General features: G+C 42.0%; 1 long non-coding RNA gene across 1 annotated transcript in view; it reads right to left on the reverse strand.

The window, feature by feature from the left end:
- The window catches only part of LOC137570696 (uncharacterized), a 38,888-nt gene extending 21,004 nt beyond the window's left edge, over window positions 1-17,884 (reverse strand). The window contains exons 1-2 of the long non-coding RNA XR_011031142.1: window positions 17,838-17,884; window positions 8,566-8,848 (exon numbers count right to left, since the gene is read on the reverse strand). This is a non-coding gene — a long non-coding RNA (uncharacterized lncRNA). The remainder of the gene's footprint in view (window positions 1-8,565; window positions 8,849-17,837) is intronic.

Below are 17,884 nucleotides of genomic sequence, written 5' to 3' on the forward strand. Positions count from 1 at the left end.
GTCTAGCTCTCAATCCACCTTCCTCTTTCTGAAATTCAGACATAATGCTACGAGTTCCTGCGTAATCGCAGAAACTGTCCTTTGGGCGCTGCCCATTTCTGTGAGTGTAGGTGAGAGCTCTGAGCTGACAGCAAGGCATAACTGGCTGTATTCTTTCTGTGAGTATGGGTAATCAGGCCATTCTCTTCTTCCGTTCCGCCTGGTCCCCGCTGCTTAATATGCCCCCGAACGACCCCCGACCGCACGGCCCGGGTCGGGCTCTCTAGCCTTCACAAAGATGGCAGCCGGTGCTGGCCGCGGCTGTGCAGTCCGCATAGCCGCGAATGCGGCTGCGCAGCTCTAAGGCCAACCCCCCGATCCACGCTACTGTTACGTGGATCGGGGGGTTGGCCTTAGAGCTGCGCAGCCGCACTCGCGGCTATGCGGACTGCGCAGCCGCGGCCAGCTCCGGCGGCCATCTTGGTACAGGCTGGGGAGCACGACCCGGGCCGCGCGGTCGGGGACCGTTCGGGAGCATATTAAGCAGCGGGGACCAGGCGGAACGGCACGGAGGGCGCGGACGGCGTCCTCCGTGCCTTGCAAACACGCACAGGTATCTAACTTTTTTTATGTTTTTTTTGCAAATCTGGCCTCGTAAGTCCTTTAACAATCACTCTCAAAATATATGCATTACAAGTACAGAAGTGCATTAGTAGTTGCCAGTGAGCTCAGTGCCCACATCCTGCAAAACTAGCCTGGATGTTATGAAAATGACTGTAAGCGGCAAGTTGTTTGCAAACCTAGGAAGACTACTGAGACTGGGTCCAATATGGTCCAATCAAGGACTGCAAATTATTGTTTACACATTTCTGAGGTTTGTAGGATTACTTATGTCATCCAACTGCCTTCAGTCTGAGAGACCTTTTAGTAAATTAGGTATCTGTTCATTCACTTTTTCTAGTCTAGACAGTTAGAAAAGTCACTATGTGCTCACAGCTAATTTGAAAGTCCCAAAGTGATACCATACTTAGGTGAGCTTCATACAAAGCTCCCATTGGGGACATTTTTTCTCATGTATTAAAGAGACACTGAAGCGAAAAAAATATATGATATAATGAATTGGTTGTGTACTATGAATAATTACTAGAAGTTTAGCAGCAAAGAAAATATTCTTATATTTTTATTTTCAGGTGTATAGTGTTTTTTCTAACATTGCATCATTCTAAAATATGTGCAGATTACACAACACTCAGCATTCAAAATGATTCTTTCAGAGCAGTCTGTGAACTAATGACCTCTGGCAGAGGAAAAGTAAATAGTCCAGGAACAGTTGAGATAATAAAAGTCAGATAACAGCCCTCTCCACGACTTTGAAAGTCCGCAGAGCTTAATTACTTTTTTGCATAGAGATAACAACTGGAGTTTCTTAACTCTTCCTGTACTGGAAACAATTAGACTGATGTATCTGATCTTAATGTTTTATTTCTTAGCTGTACTACATATACAAATCATAATATCATATTTTTTTTTTCGCTTCAGTGTCTCTTTAAAAGTGTAAAACTGAGAAAGTCTCTCTACTGGGAATACACAGAGCAATAAAAAATAACTATTGTAATTCAGAGAATGTATAGAACATGAGAGATTATAGTAGTCTGCCTGTTGGAGAAATTTCCTTCACCTTCTGTGCTGTTAGTACATTCAGAGAAGATAGCAAAGCTAGAAATTCCTTAGAAAAGTTTACTCTTTCCTCATCTAATCTAAACTGTAAAAACATTTGGCTGGAGTTTCATTTACAGTAAATGTTTTGGCTTGTATGCATGTCCACATTAATCAGATAAAATGCTGCAACGAGCACACATTTGGATGTGTGTGTGTGTCCGCGTGCGTATGTGTGTGTTTGTCACTGAACTAAATTCCTACTTGATAACCCATGAGAAAAAATGTTTTCTGACATAAAATAATAAATCTGTAGGTCAAGGTGATTTTTGATAACATGAGGATAAACTGTGTGGGAGGTGAGTAAAGTCCAATATTGGTAACAACTTTCTTCACACAATTTAATCTGTCAGCATGTGGGATGATGGTGTACAGCCTTCAGTGTTCTTAGACACAAGATTAAGGTCAACTGTAACTGGGAGAAAAAAAAGAATGTCAATAACTGAAAGTGAATTTGCAACACAGGGAAGTGTTTTATGAACCAAGACCAAGAAGCGTAAAGTTTTTGATGGGGTTTCATCCTGGAGTTTAGGATAGAAAGGTTCTCTACTTTTTGCGTATTTTATGAATTATGCTAAAGGTAAGATGCATGCAACTCTAGATATGCTAACAAAGTTAAAGGGAAATGCACTCTACAGTACTTACTATATTTTTTATTTGTGTTCAATAGCTAGGGAAGAATAACAAGAATTGTATTAGAATTTTTTTTTCATGAACTTTAACAAGGAAATGTAATTTACACGGATAGATGCTCTAAACAGGCTAGAATGTGAACATGCCACAGTGCAGATCATATTACAAACACTGATGGCTTACATTTACACAGCTGACACATGTCCTCCCCCCACAACTTTTTTTATTAATACTTGAGATGTAAAGTAGTCCCGGCACTGCTACACAATCTTAGTCTTTATTAGTGATAAACACATTGATTTGAAAGGGTTGCACTACTTGGCAGCATGTTCTAGGTGTTGAAACCAACAATCAACACCACCCCACAGCCTTCAAGATTGGGTTTGTGCCATTCGTGTGTGTGAACGAATTGAAGTAAGTGTTTTTCACTAATAAAGACTAAGATTGTGTAGCAGTGCTGAGAGATACTTGATATCTCCTCAAGTGTTCAACATTGTTGGTTTCAACATCCAAAACATGCTGTTTTACCTGCCTGGTCTATTTTATGAGACTGCAATTGGTCTGGAGTGCTTGGTTTTCTGTTTTCTTCTCCTCCAATGACCCCTTTAAATGTTTTGTTCAGTCTAAGTAAATGTGTCGTAAAGTAGTCCAAATTAATTTTAGGATGAGGCTACAGAGGGTGCCCAAGGCATGTAGGTAGAGTCAAAAACATATGCTAGCCACATCACTCTCACAGCCTGAACCTACACACAGTTTTCACAGCACTTGGGACCAATATTTGTGTACCAGACAGCAGGATAACAGACAACCATTGCTCACACTCAAATTGCTTTCTACCACATTTCTATGCAAGGACATGTTACCCAAAGCAACTTTTGTTCAGCCCTTTGCTCTATGCAAAAACACAATATTTCATTGGTAGCACCCAGAGGCAGATTTAAGGCCGCATATACCCAGAACAGAAGATAGCCAACAATTATTTTATAACATTTATTTAAGAAAATATAAATTAGGCATTGAAATATTATAGAACATGACAAACATAACTAACAAATAAACAATATAGTAGCACACAGTTAATGAAAGGCAATAACATGAATACATTTATGGAAGCTTCCATCTGTTTCAGTCTTTGGGGAACCATGGATGCTGGAGTCCTGTCAGTGCATGAAATTAGATTCTTGCTTTAACCTTTTTTGGCACTCTGTGGGTCAAGCTTTACTTGCTTGGGATGTTAACCGCTTGCCGCCCGCGTCACGCCAGTAGGCGTGGCCGCGGCGGCAGCCCCAGGACCAGCTAACGCCAATTGGCGGAAAGTCCTGGGGCAGCAGTTTACGGGAGATCGCGCGCACGGTGCGCGTGCATCTTCCGCTTGGTGGGCGGAGCTGGGCTCCGCCTTCAGTCTCCGAGCGGCAATCGCCGCTCGGGAGACTGTTACACGGCGAAACCGCCGTGTATTTACATGTGCAGCGCTGCGATCAGCAGCAGCGCTGCACTGGGGACAGCCGTGTGACACGGCTGTCCCAATGGGGAACAAGAGAGCGATCGGCTCTCATAGGCAGAAGCCTATGACAGCCGATCGCCGCGATTGGCCGGCTGGGGGGAGGGAGGGGATTTAGAATAAAAAAAAAAAAAAGAAAATGGCAAAAAATATAAAAAAAACAAACAAACAAATATTTATAAAAAAATAAATAAACACAGGGGGGGCGATCAGACCTCACCAACAGAGAGCTCTGTTGGTGGGGAGAAAAGGGGGGGGATCACTTGTGTGCAGAGGTATACGGCCCTGCAGCTTGGCCTTAAAGCTGCAGTGGCCAATTATGGTAAAATTAGGCTGGTCACTAGGGGGGTTTACCACCATGGTCCTCAAGAGGTTAAAGCATCAATTGTCTAAAAAATGTACATGTTTTATCAGTATCTGACTAACCTTTTGACCAAATATTGATCAAAAGTGCCACCACTTAAATCAATTTCTGTTGTCGATAATCAATATTTTATAGAATCAAATCTATTAAAACAATTGTACAATGTATGGCCACCTTTAGCTAGCACGCTTGTTGGATAGATTAAAAGGAAATGACTTGAATGTAATTTGTAACTGTATGCAAACTTATGTCCTATAGTTTTTCAACTGTCCAAGATGGATCTAGTGAGATTGTTAAAGCGGTAGGATCAGCCATACTATGCCAGGGAAAAAAAACACATATATAAGTAGATAAATACTTGATCTACTTACATAACACATATATTATACTGTCCACGTTTTGATTTCAGTGAATGTTATATAGTAAATTACAAGAATTCTGTTCCTGGTGGGGGCCATGTCTTTTGCCCACAGTTAAGGCTAACTCGTGATGTAATTTCTGCCCTTTACTTTTTTTCTTGTCTCCTCCAATCGCTGAGTCGCCTCAGCCTTGCTTGTAAACACAAGTGAGTAGGGGATTAGGTTTCAGATAAGAAGCTGGCAGGGAAATAAAGGGAAGAGGAGGAATAGATTATAGATAAAAAGAACCCCCAGCGTTCAATTCTTTGGCACGACTACTAAAGGGCCAGTGTTCCTTAAGTATGTGATAACTCCAAATCATAACAGCAGAAAACGTTTTGAAAGTTTTGAATGCAGGATTAGCATCTTTATCACTTAATACAGGTACACTCAGACCAGTTGCTGTTGAAATTTGATTTTTATGGTGACGATACCGCTTTAAGAAGCCATTTTGTACTAAGGTGGGCTATTTTGTATTTTACTCATGTGTGCTTATTTAGTGGCATTGTGTTTGTTGTTTTCTAATTGCAGCAAAATAAAGCAACAGCATAAAACAGCAAGGTAACACAATCAGGACTAAATACAGCTTAGACATGGCATATAAAGCATAAGCATCCATGTACACAGGTCCTTAGACTTTCATTGTTCCTTGTGTGTGTATTTGACACATGGGAAGATCTTCCGATTCCAAAATACCAGGCCAAGGATTAATTTAGAAATATATTTTTTTCAGATATCTCTTATATGACTACAATTTTTTATAGCTTTGGACTACTTTGTTTAACCACTTCTGCCATAAAAAAAAAAAGAAAGGAAACAGACTCCCCACATAGAATGTACCCTAATAGGTATCCATAATAAATGTGTTTGGTCTTGAATCACAAAACAACCATAGTCTTTATTGAGGGAAATATTTTTAAAACAGCTAAAAACAAGATATGGCCATCAAGCCTCCTCAAGGTGGCTTACCTTGAGGAGGCTTGATGGCCATACCTTTGTATGTTGTGTTTCAAGGCCAAACGCGTGTTTATTATGGATACCTATTAGGGTACATTCTATGTGGGATGTCTGTTTCTTTTTTTTTGTTTGTAGTTATATCGTTATTGAGTTGAGTGACTCACTTCTCCCACTGGGAGAAGACTCCCAAGTCCATTTTTGATGTTCTTTTAACCACTTCTGCCAATCAGAATGAATATATATCTGTCCAATAGGAGCTGCTTCACGGCAATCTGGACAGATGTATTCATACAGCGGTGCTGCAGTGGGTTGATTACAGGGGATAGATTGGGGAAGGGGAACAAGTTCCCCCGTGGCAACCAAAGCCCCTGTGAATGAATCAACATTTCTCAAATTACGAGACAAAAAAAAAAAGAAGAAAAAAGATCGTACACTTCTAGGTAACTTTCAAGAGAGTGTTCAGCGCCATCAAGTGCCCAAAAAGTAATATTAACCTATTTTGGTTCCTGGACGTAGAAACTACGTCCAGGAACCATGCGCACTACCGCGCGCTCCCGGCCCGCGGTTCGTTAGCCAGGCAATCAGTGAATCAGGCTATGGTGCCTGATCACTGATTCCTCTCCCCCGCTGAAAAAGTGACAGCTTCTCTCGGAAGCTTCGCCTTTTCTGGCTGTTACCTCCCCCATGCGTCGCTCTAAGCGTGTGTTACGCTTAGAGTGGCGTCATGTAAACAAACTCAAAAAGTAATACTACAACCAAAAGTAAAAAATATTAAAATCAACACACATTTACATTTTAAACCTGTTGTTTACATCCACCCTCCCAAAACTACCCAAATAAAATGTTTAATATAAAAAACAACAACATTACAATAAAAAAAAACATGTAAATATTTACCTAAGGGTCTAAACTTTGTAAATAACAATGTAAAGATGATATATTTCTATATTTTTTTAATTTTAAACTTGTAAATAGTGATAGATGCAAAACGGAAAAAATGCACCTTTATTTCCAAATAAAATATTGTCGCCATACATTGTGATAGGGACATAATTTTAACGGTGTAATAACCGGGGCATATGGGCAAATACAATACGTGACTTTTAATTATGGAGGCATGTATTATTTTAAAACTATAATGGCTGAAAACTGAGAAATAATGATTTTTTTCCGTTTTTTTCTTATTCTTCCTGTTAAAATGCATTTACAGTAAAGTGGCTCTTAGCAAAATGTACCCCCCAAAGAAAGCCTAATTGGTGGCGGAAAAAACAAGATATAGATCAGTTCATTGTGATAAGTAGTGATAAAGTTATAGGCTAATGAATGGGAGGTGAACATTTCTCAAGTGAAAACAACGGAACACGAATGGGTTAAAGTTAAAAAAATAAAAATAATTACATTTAATATTTATTAAAGCCCCTATAGAACCCCCCCCCCCTCCCGATTGCTGCAAAACACAGAAATGTATTAAAAAAAACAAAAAAAAAAACGTCAGTTTAAAAAAAATACATAAATAGTTACCTTAGGGACTGAACTTTTTTTTTATATGTATGTTGTGAAGGTATATTACTGTTATTTTTTGCCTATGTGGGGGATGTACGCAAAACTGAAAAAATGCCCCTTTATTTTCAAATAAAATAATTTTGCAATACATTGTACTGGGGAAATATTTTAAAGGTTGCAACAACTGGGATACATAGACAAATAAAGTGTGGGAGTTTTATGCACAGTAGAATTTTTTATTTTAAAACAATAATGGCCTAAATCTTTTCCCCCCATTTTTTTTCTTATTATTCCAGTTAAAATGCATTTAGAATAAAATAATTCTTAGCAAAATGTAGCTAAAACTGACACTTACCTGGGGCTTCTATCGACCCCCTGCAGCCGTAATGTCCCGCGCCATCCTCCTCCAGTGCTCCGTTCCCCGCTGACGGTAACCTGCTAATTTATTTGTCTAACTAGACAGATAGAACTGTGGCGTGTGTGCTTCCGCGCGCGTCATCAGGAGCTTACTGCGCAGGAGCAGTGCCAAGTTTTCTTGTACTGCGCCTGCGCAGTAAACTCCCGATGACGCGTGGGAGCAAGCACGCGCATGACCATGGCCGCGCAGCCGCAGCTCTATTTGTCTAGATGAATGATTAGCAGGTTACTGGCTGCGGGGATCGGAGTATCGGAGGAGGACGGGTTGGGACATAACAGCTGCAGGGGTCCGATAGGAGCCCCATGTGAGTGTCAGTTTTAGCATTTTTACAGATATCAGAGAACCCCTTTAAGATTGATTTATAAGGAGAATTCAAATTAATAAACTGAACAACATTGATTATAATTTCTTTTTAACTTTTAGATTTACAAAGTTTACTTTGCCTGTCTTATCATGTGTTGTAATGTGATTAATCCACTTCAATAATAATAATCACATCTGGCAAACAGTGATATTTACAATTTTGAGATGGCATAAAATGTCATTTGTGTTTTATTGCCGTAATATCACTCCTATTTTACTGTCTTGCTTGGTTGAACAGAAGTATCAGCCTTCTCATGTTTAGAATGTCATACAGATAAGAGGGTAACCTCTGTCATGCAGTTTGACTAGAATATGTTTCCTTGTTGATTTTATAAATTCTCCGTTGAAGATTTGTAGCTTCTGCATGAGAAGGTTCATTTGTAGCATTTATAGCTTGCTTTTTATCTTCAAACTATACATTGTAGGTTTGACAGTGGCTTTTGCAACTCAGAAGGAACACATCTGTAATACTAATTTTCAAAGAGGGTAAAAAATATGAAAAGTCAGAAATCAAAGAGTAGGTGTTATCAAAAGCTTTTCATTAATCTGACCCAACAAATACCATATCAGGCCTTTGACAATGTGTCACTGTAATTTTTGGTTAACTCTTGATGGATTTCTAATAAAAGCAAAGAGGTTCTAAGCTAGTCATTAAAACAGTCTCAATAAAAATATAGCAAATAAAAATAGCTAAGTAAACTTAAAAAAATTGAGGGGAAACGTTTATACTCACTTCCTCCTGATCAATTACAGTTTTTCTTCTAGTCCTCCAATCTTATGGATGCCAAAGCCTCTTTGTTATTGATTTTTGGGTGACAGGCTCCCTCCTCCACCATATCTGCTGGCACCCACCCTTCTATCTCACAGGAACTCTGGTTGGAATACAGCAGCTTAGTGAGCCAGACAGAAGAAATTGTTTGACAGACAACCCATTGGAACCTGTGGGAGAGCTCACATGTAGCCTTTGACATAGTTCACACCAGTATGCTGCTTCTCCCAATAAATGTTTACTGCACCTGTATGGCAGACAAACAAAAGGGAATTGGGAAGAAAAGAAACACGCCAAAGGGCCCATATGTAATTAACTTTTTCTTCTGAGTTTTCTCCTAACTGTTATTTTCACAATTTGTCAACAAAATGCCTTTTAAACCAACAGCAAGTGACAAAATACTCAAAATAATTTTGACAGTATTTTTTCACTTACTTTTTGGTACCTTTTCAACTGCAAATTGCTCTACAATCAAGAAACTGAAAAGTTTTCTCCTAGGACAAAAGAAAGGAGAAAAATGAATTAAATAAGGGCCCTGTGCTATAATGTATATGGTAGTGTGCTTCACACTAACAATAGGCCGCTCACCTGATGATCATAGCTTTGTGAGTCAAGACCATACTGAAGGCCTTGCCAAAACTGCCTTGATGATAGACAAGACACAAAACATTTATATTGTGCTTTTCTCCTGACGGACTCAATGCACCAGAGCTGTAGCCACAAGGACACACTCTATATGCAATAGCAGTGTTAGGGGCTCTTGCTCAAGATCTTCTCACTAAATAGGTGCTGGCTTACTGAACAAGAAGAGCCAAGATTCAAACCCAGGTCACCTGTGTCACAGGCAGAGGCCTTAATCATTACATTATTCAGCCACTACTGGATGATAAAGTGCAGATGCTGGCTGGTGTACTGAAAAATGTCTTTCCCCTCAAATAGCAGCCAGCAGAAGAGCAACTTTGTTTCTCAAAAAAAGATAATTATCCAGCAGAGGGACTGCAAGTAATAGATGGAGTAAGTAACATATATAAGGTGAGTGTAAACATTTTTTGTAAACAATTTGTTTTTAAAATGTTACACTGACTGCACTTACAATTGTGTAAAGCATTGGAGCAGTGTGTTATGATTTTGTACCCCAGGTTCCAGGTTTATATTCCAACAAGAAAAAACACAGAATCCTTGCTCCTCACCTTCAAGCTAGGACATTTAAATATGTAATAGGGAGGTGCTAAAGGGGGTGCGGCCAATACAACACTAAATCACTTAACCCTCTGCACACTCGCATGCAAATGTTCATACTTTCATGCAAATCAATCATGCAGGAATAAATGCAATCCCTACAGCAATCTCTAAAGTTATCAAAACAATACATTCACTTGCATAGCTACAAACACTGCAAAGAGGCTCCCAAGTGCTCACATGCATCCCAACTCTGGCTCTATAACACGCATAGGGCAAATGTTCCACCCTAAGAACCTGTGCTGACCAGCTAACTCCTGTGCTCACCTCCTTATTCAAGCAGTCACTATCAGAAGGCATAGTCCCCCCCCCCTGTTTCAAGAGGTCCACAATAGTACCAGTCCCCCCAAAAAACAGGCAGCACTGATCACAACAACTTCAGACCTGTTGCCCTAACTTCTAACTGTGATGATGCACAGGCAGACAGCTGTTTGTCCATTCCTCTAGTCTGTGGGCTGCAGGTCTCTGGAACAGAGACCTGTCTTTCCATTGCAAGTTTCTGGTCTGTTCTCTTGCTGGGGAATTTGCATACATTCGTTATGCAAATCCCCTACCTGCCTTCTTTGATGACTGGCACTATAAGAGCTTTATGTTTCCCAGAAGGCTTGGCTGGTCATTTCCTTTCCATGGTCTGTTCCTGATGGACACTGCTGGAGTGTCAGCCATTGCTATCTAGTATAGTAAATTCCTGGGGGTTGCTTTAGGCTCCCCTTCTAGCCCAGTCAGGTTGTATTATCTGTATTGCCTGTTCTGTCTTGTCTTGCCTGTTGCCATTGTCCTGTCCCAAAGGTGGTCGACAGGAAATGGTTCTGATCTCTGTTCTTGGAGTATAGCTGGTGCAGCGGTTGCTACCAGCTATCTCTTCTGTTCTGTCTCCTGGGATCGCGCTAGCTACTTTTCGCTAGCGCTGGGGATCCTTCTGTTCTGTCTTCTGGGATCGCGCTAGCTACTTTTCGCTAGCGCTGGGGATCCTTCTGTTCTGTCTCCTGGGATCGCGCTAGCTACTTTTCGCTAGTGCTGTGGATCCTATCTCTCGTTTGTCCCTGTTTTCGTGTGTCTGTCTTGTCCGCTTGCTGGAGGCTCGGTGAGGTAACCGTTAAGCAAGCGCTCGCGTCCTCTGTTTCATGTTTGTCTGTTAATGGTTAGTTAGGCGTGCTTGTCTCTATTGTGCTTATCACGTGGAGATCGCGCATAACCGCGTGCACTGTTGCGAATGAGTGCGGTGTTCGCGGTTAGCTAGCGTTTGTTGTTTTCCGTATCTCCTTATTATATTATTTGCTGTGCCTTTGCTACCCTCGTATTCTATTCTGATCTGCCTTGTGTCACGTCTGGCGATCGCACCTGATCACGTTCCTATTTCGTATCTGCTGTTGTGTGTGCGCGGTCGCGGGGTGGCGACTGGATTGGCGCACACACATACAACCTGTCCCTTTGCTCAATCTCATTCGCAATCGCCTCTCTTGCGATTGCGTTCTGCGCTTCGTACAATTCCTGTCTGGCACTTGTGGAGGTACAGAGGATTGGTTCCTCTGCACTCCCCAGCGCCATCTGCCGACAGGAATTTCCCTCTACAGGTGCGTAGCACCTTTTGCTGAGTGCCTGCAAATATACGCTTGTGGAGGATTTCCACCGTGTCAGCGCACGCATTGTGCGCTGATCACGGAGAAAGTTCCACAATCGTTACACTAACATCATGATGATCCTGGAGCGACTGGTACATGCCCTCCTCGACCCGCATCAATTTGCATATAGGGCAAACATATCTGTTGAGGATGCCATCAATGCTAGCCTGGCATACATCACAGAGCACCTGGACAAACCGGCCTCCTATGCTAGGATCCTTTTCCTGGACTTTAGCTTAGTGTTCAACACAATCTGCCCAGACATCCTGCTTATCATCCTGGTGCAGCTCGGAGTGGATCTCACTCTTCGTGCGTGGATCAAAGACTTCCCGTCGAACAGAACGCAGCACGTGAGGCTCGGCAACTGCTACTCCAGCGTGAAAACCACCAATATAGGGGCTCCACAAGGGTGTGTACTGTCCCCACTCCTATTCTCCCTGTACACAAACAATTGCACCTCATCCGCTGACTCTGTGAAGGTCATCAAATTTGCGGATGATACTACCATCATAGGCCTAATTGGCAATGATGGGGAGCATGAGTACCATAGCAAAGTGGAGCGCATCTGCAACTGGTGCGGGGACAACAACCTAGTACTCAATGCGGCAAAGACTGTTGAATTAGTTGCAGATTTCAGGAGGCACAGTCCTCATAGGCGAGACCGCAGTCTCTAGGGTACCATCTGTGCGGTTCTTTGGCACAACCCTCACTAACAACCTGAAATGGGGGCAGAACACCACCAGAATTCAGAAAAAATCCCAGCAGAGGTTGTTCTTCCTGCGCCAAATGAAAAAATGTGGCATGGCGCGGGAGCTGCTGACCAGCTTCTATACCGCCACCATAGAATCCATCCTTTGCTCCTCAGTTATTGTCTGGTACGCCGGGACAACAGCTAGCGACAGGCACAAATTGCAGAGAGTCATAACTGATGCGGAGAGGTTTATTGGATCTTCTCTACCACCTCTCGATCTTCTCTACTCAGCCAGGATGAGGAAAAGGGGCACCATGATTGCCCGGGACCCCTCCCATCCAGGCAGTCGCTACTTCAAGCTCCTCCCACTGGGCCGCTGCTACAGAACTATACCATCCAGAACCACCAGGTGCAGGAACTCCTTCTTCCCTCAAGCAGTTTTGCTGTTGAACTCCAGCCTCCCCCTGCCAGGCCCACCTTCCAGCATGATTCCAGCCTTAAAGTCAGCCTAACCTCACAGCTGCTTGCTCTGGGTCCCACTGCCAAGGGGCCAGTACTGAACTGCACCAAATGAATGTCTTACTTTTCGCAGGCCCCATGGGCCGCTCAAAAACTGTTGATCCTGTGATTGTGAAATGTGAAGGTCATATGTACTATTGCCTTTTTTGCACATCTGTATTTGTTTTGCACATCTGTATTTGTACTTTGCCATGCCATGTGAACCACAAATAATTCCGAGTACGACACCTGTTGTACTTGGCGAATAAAAGTTATTCGGATTCTGAACGAGAAACTACCACATGTATGGACAGTGGTGGGAAACTTTTTTTGCCTTTTCCTTGTTTCCCTGCACATATTTTTATACTGAGTTATTTCTAATCTTGAAACAAAATGAATGTTAACAGAGGCATCTTGGTTGGCCATTGAACCCTTGTGTCAGTCAATCACTGACATCTGCAGTGGGGGGATGATGGGTGCTAATAACCCACATTTCGTTAATTTTCAAAAACATGAGGCACTTGAGATTTTCAGGCAACAGTCGTGATCAGTTGTCCATGACCACTCCGCCAGCTGCACTAAAGGTTCTTTCAGACAGAACACTGCATGCCGCACATGAAATGCTAACTGCAGAGAGATTTCAAACCCGATTATCTACAAGTGAATGGCATACTGCTGTCAAGACAAGCCTACCAAAGTTTGGCCTACCTAAAAATTTAATGGAGCAGTTCTACACTGCAATTATTGAATACACCATAACATCATCTATGACTGTATGGTTCAGCTCCTGCTCAGCATTAGAAAAGGGGAGGCTGCAGCGCATCATCCGAACAGCGGAAAGGATAATTGGCTGTAGTTTACCTTCCCTGCAGGATCTTTACGCTAGCAGGTGCAGAAAAAGAGCAACCAAAATTGCCTCTGACCCCTCTCACCCAGCTCACTCCATCTTCCAGCGCATGCCTTCAGGAGTAAGATTCCGGTCAATCGCTACCAAAACCTCCAGACACAGGAACAGCTTTTTTCCACAAGCGGTAGCCATACTTAATGCTGAACCACGTTAGAGCTGCTAGGACTTGATAGTAATCAGCACAGAACTGTAAATGAACAATTCTCACATTGCTTTCTGCCACTATACTTATAATGTCCTTGACTTGTAATATACACACTGTCTGCCCTTGTATTGTTTTTGTTTGTGTTTGTGTTTGTTAAGCAACTGCCAAGACAAATTCCTTGTAGGTGCAAACTTACTTGGCGAAATAAAATTGATTCTGATAAAATTGATTCTGATAAGGGCAGCCATTACCACTTGCCAGAAAAGAACCAACCTAATCGTGCACTATGTGCTTCATCTGTTCTCAATGGCTATGGCCCTGCACTTCTCTTGTTTGAGATGGTCGAATAAGGTTTCACCCTGCATCCAAAAAATCACCTGCCTTACCCATAAGTGCTAGATGTGTGTACTGCTGCTGCTGCTGGTGCAGGAGGATAGGGCTGAGATCCCTGTATAGATTGTGGTGGGGGAACTCCTCACACAGCCACAACTTTAGCAGCACAGCCCCTCAGACAAACCTTAGTCAGAGTGTCTTACTTATCACATTCCTGGCTGCCTGCTTCTGTGGTCTGTCTTCTGGACCCTCCTCACCTCACCTGCATGATGCCTACAACCACTGTACACAGGGGAGAGAAGATAAGCATGCTGAAGCTGTGTCAGTACCCCAGGGGTGTAACTATAGGGGAGCAACTGCAGAGGGGCCCAGAGCTGCTGGACCCCCTACTACTAACCTTCTCTTCCACCGATATAGGGGACCATCCTCCATATCAAGTGTTTTTGTTGCTACATTTGTTATGAGTGAGAAGATCACTTGTTTTACGACCCTTGTAAGATGATCCTCCAGGCCACAAATGTCACCATTAGGCGGCAAGGAAGGGGTGTAAACAATGGGGGGGGGGGGGGGGGGCTTTCAAAGTTTTGCTGGGGGCCCCATGGATTGTAGTTATGCCACTGCCTGTGTCTCTAAGGGAAACAGCATTCCAGAGACTGGAAGACTGGAGGTTAGCAACCAGAGTGCACCTGCTGATCAAGGGTGTTACATTTTAATAAAAATTAGTATTCATTCCTCTCTTATAAAAAAGCTATGGGACTTTTCCTTTCAAATGCATTAGCAAAACTATATTGTTATTTCCCCAACACACTATTCCATAATCTATCTATCTATCTATCTATCTATCTATCTATCTATCTATCTATCTATCTATCTATCTATCTATCGATAAGCACATCACATCACAATATATGGAAAGGCCTACATTGTAACACTGTAGTATGGTATAGTCGTGGTCTTTATACCCACAGTTATCAAATTTGTTACTGTGATATCTGCCAACTCAAACTCATAAATAAAGCATGGCAATTGATTTAAATACTTTTGGATGACCACAGCCCATGTTATCTTCCATCACAGGAAAAGTGTCACAGAAGGAAATTCTTTCTTAGTGCTTAATAACACTGATTAATGTATCTGGAAGTAACAGCAGATCACTCACAACTGTCAGGATTCTGTTCTTCTATAGCAAGTTTAGTGTTTGATATCTACCACTTCAACTGCAGCAACCTACTTCCAGAAGTAACATAATATTGCCGTGTGCTATCTGCCCACAGCAATATTACCGCAACTTTGTGTATCAACCTCAATTAGGTCGTATCTAGCACTAAGACAGGTGCTGCACCACTAACCTTCTGTTTTTTTAACCCCAAAAAACTTCTGTTTACTTTATTCAGTAATGGCCAATTCCGTTTACAGCAAAAAATGCTAAATATTGTTTATAGAAAAACGCTCAATATCGAGCACTGCTATAGGTGCCCATACACATATCATTTATAGCGGCCCCGACGCTTGCTATTTATTTATTTATTTATGGTTATCAATAATTGTATGGGTGCCTATAGTGGCGCTTAAACTTACACGGCTCTCCAGCTCTCAAATTTCCTGCTTCCACTGGAAGTTCCTAGAATTTTTCTCAGCAGCCTACAAAGCAAAATAAACTAAAAGTGTTTTATCTTTCTTTAACCTGTTGCCGAGTGCTCCACTCCAAATGGAGTGAACGTGGCGGCAGCCCAGGAGCACTCCACGCCAAGTGGCGGGAAGTCCTGGGGCGTGGTTTTGCAGGAGATCGTGCTCTGCTCCATCATCAGTCTTCCAGTGGTGATCGCCGCTAGGGACTGTAAGGCGGCAAAACCGCCATCTATTAACGCCATACAGCGCTGCAATCTAAAGCAGCGCAGTACTAGGGACAGGCGTGTGGCACGGCTGTCCCCTCTGGAGGCTCAGGAAGTGATCGGCTCTCATAGGCTGATGTCTATGAGAGCCAATCACTGTGATTGGCTGGCGGGGGAGGGAGGAAGGGGAATACAAAAATAAGGAAAAATTGTATTGTTTATTATAAAAATATATATATATATTTATTAAAAACCAAACAACGCAGCAGTGATCAGAGCCCACCAACAGACATTTCTGTTGGTGGGCAGAAAAGGGGGAAATCACTTCTGTGCTGAGTTGTACGGCCCTGCAGCGAGCCCTTAAAGCTGTAGTGGCTTGTTTTGTAAAAAATAGCCAGGTCACTGGGGGTGGGGGGGGGGGGGGGTGAGGTGTTAAGACCCTGGTCCTTAAGTGGTTAAATAACACAGTTTGTTTTTGTTTTTTTAAATGTAAACCCTATATTCCAGGAATGCTTGTTTCACTTAGATTCTACACAGTTCTATATATAAAATTAATATAGACCAAGTTTTAAAACAACATTTTCCTTTCCATAAAAAGCTGTATTAAAGGGGAACTGAAGTAAGAGGTATACGGAGGCTGCCATATTTATTTCCCTTTAATCAATACCAGTTGCCTGGCAGCCCTGCTGGTCTATTTCTCTGCAGTAGTATCTGAATAACACTAGAAACAAGCATGCAGCTAGTCTTGTCAGATCTGACTTTAAAGTCTGAAACACCTGATCTGCTGCATGCTTGTTCAGGGGCTATGGCTAATAGTATTAGAGGCAGAGGATCAGCAGGGCTGCCAGGCAACTGGTATTGATTAAAAGGAAATAAATATGGCAGCCTCCGTAAACCTCTTACTTCAGTTCCCCTTTAAGAAACACAGAGAATTGAGAGAGAACAGAAGATGATAGGTGGGAATAGGTGGGTTTAAGCTGTATTGGACCAGCAGGGCTTCCACACTCATTTGACTGTTGCCAGTACATAGGGGAAAATAAAGGGAGGGGGAGCATCACTTTTTAAAGAGGCAAGGATGTACACATTCTAAATATACTAAGCCATAAGGATATTTTTTTATTAACTTAAAGTTTACTGGTTCCCTTCAAGACTTAACACATTGTAATAGTATTACAATGAGACAAAAAAATCTGCAACGTATTATGCATATTCATTTTTGTGCCGCAATCAGCTTTGTCTAGCTGTGCAGTTTTGGAATGCTGCACCATGTAATGTGTCATGGGCATGCCTGATCTTTTCTCCTAAAGTTATCCTCAATCTTAGTCTAAAATATTTGAGACAATGTCAGCCATTAAATGCTAATTACACTAATGTTCTCTGTGCTTATTATTCCCTGGGCGGCAGCCAAAGAGAAAGCTGAAAACTCTTTCTTTCAAAAATGAAGATGGCAAAATGAGTTTTTGTACCAGCATCTGTGCTACAGCAGCCATTTCTATCCAAACACTGTTATATGCTCGATCTGGAGAGTGTGATGAATTGCAATTGATATTGATTATTCCAACTGGGACGCTTGTAGGCGAGGTTTAATTTTGTCTCTGTCTTGGCAAAGGCACAGATTCACTGTGTGACATCAAAAATGCCATTTCTTGAGAACTCAAGTCATTTAGACCCAGATGCTGGCCCAGCTAGATCAGATGTGAATTGGGACGGTGATTAGTCTATGTCACACAGTTTACTAATGTGATAGATTACCATAACCTGTACCAAAAATTACAGTGTGCTCTGATAACATAAGAACATTTTTAAAATGTATCTTAATGATTTGGCTTGCTTGAGAAACCAAGTAGAAATAAGGAGATTCAATGTTTTCAGGGTGCTAAACCAATTGTTCTAAACATATTGTGGCCATTCATTACTATGTAAGACTACTTTTGCTATATAAGACTACTTTCATCCTATATAATAATACCTAAGTGTCTCTGCATCCTGTCCCTTTGTGTGTGTGTCCCTGCTCCC

This window comes from Hyperolius riggenbachi, chromosome 4 (genome assembly GCF_040937935.1).
Source record: "Hyperolius riggenbachi isolate aHypRig1 chromosome 4, aHypRig1.pri, whole genome shotgun sequence".
Taxonomy (NCBI): domain Eukaryota; kingdom Metazoa; phylum Chordata; class Amphibia; order Anura; family Hyperoliidae; genus Hyperolius; species Hyperolius riggenbachi.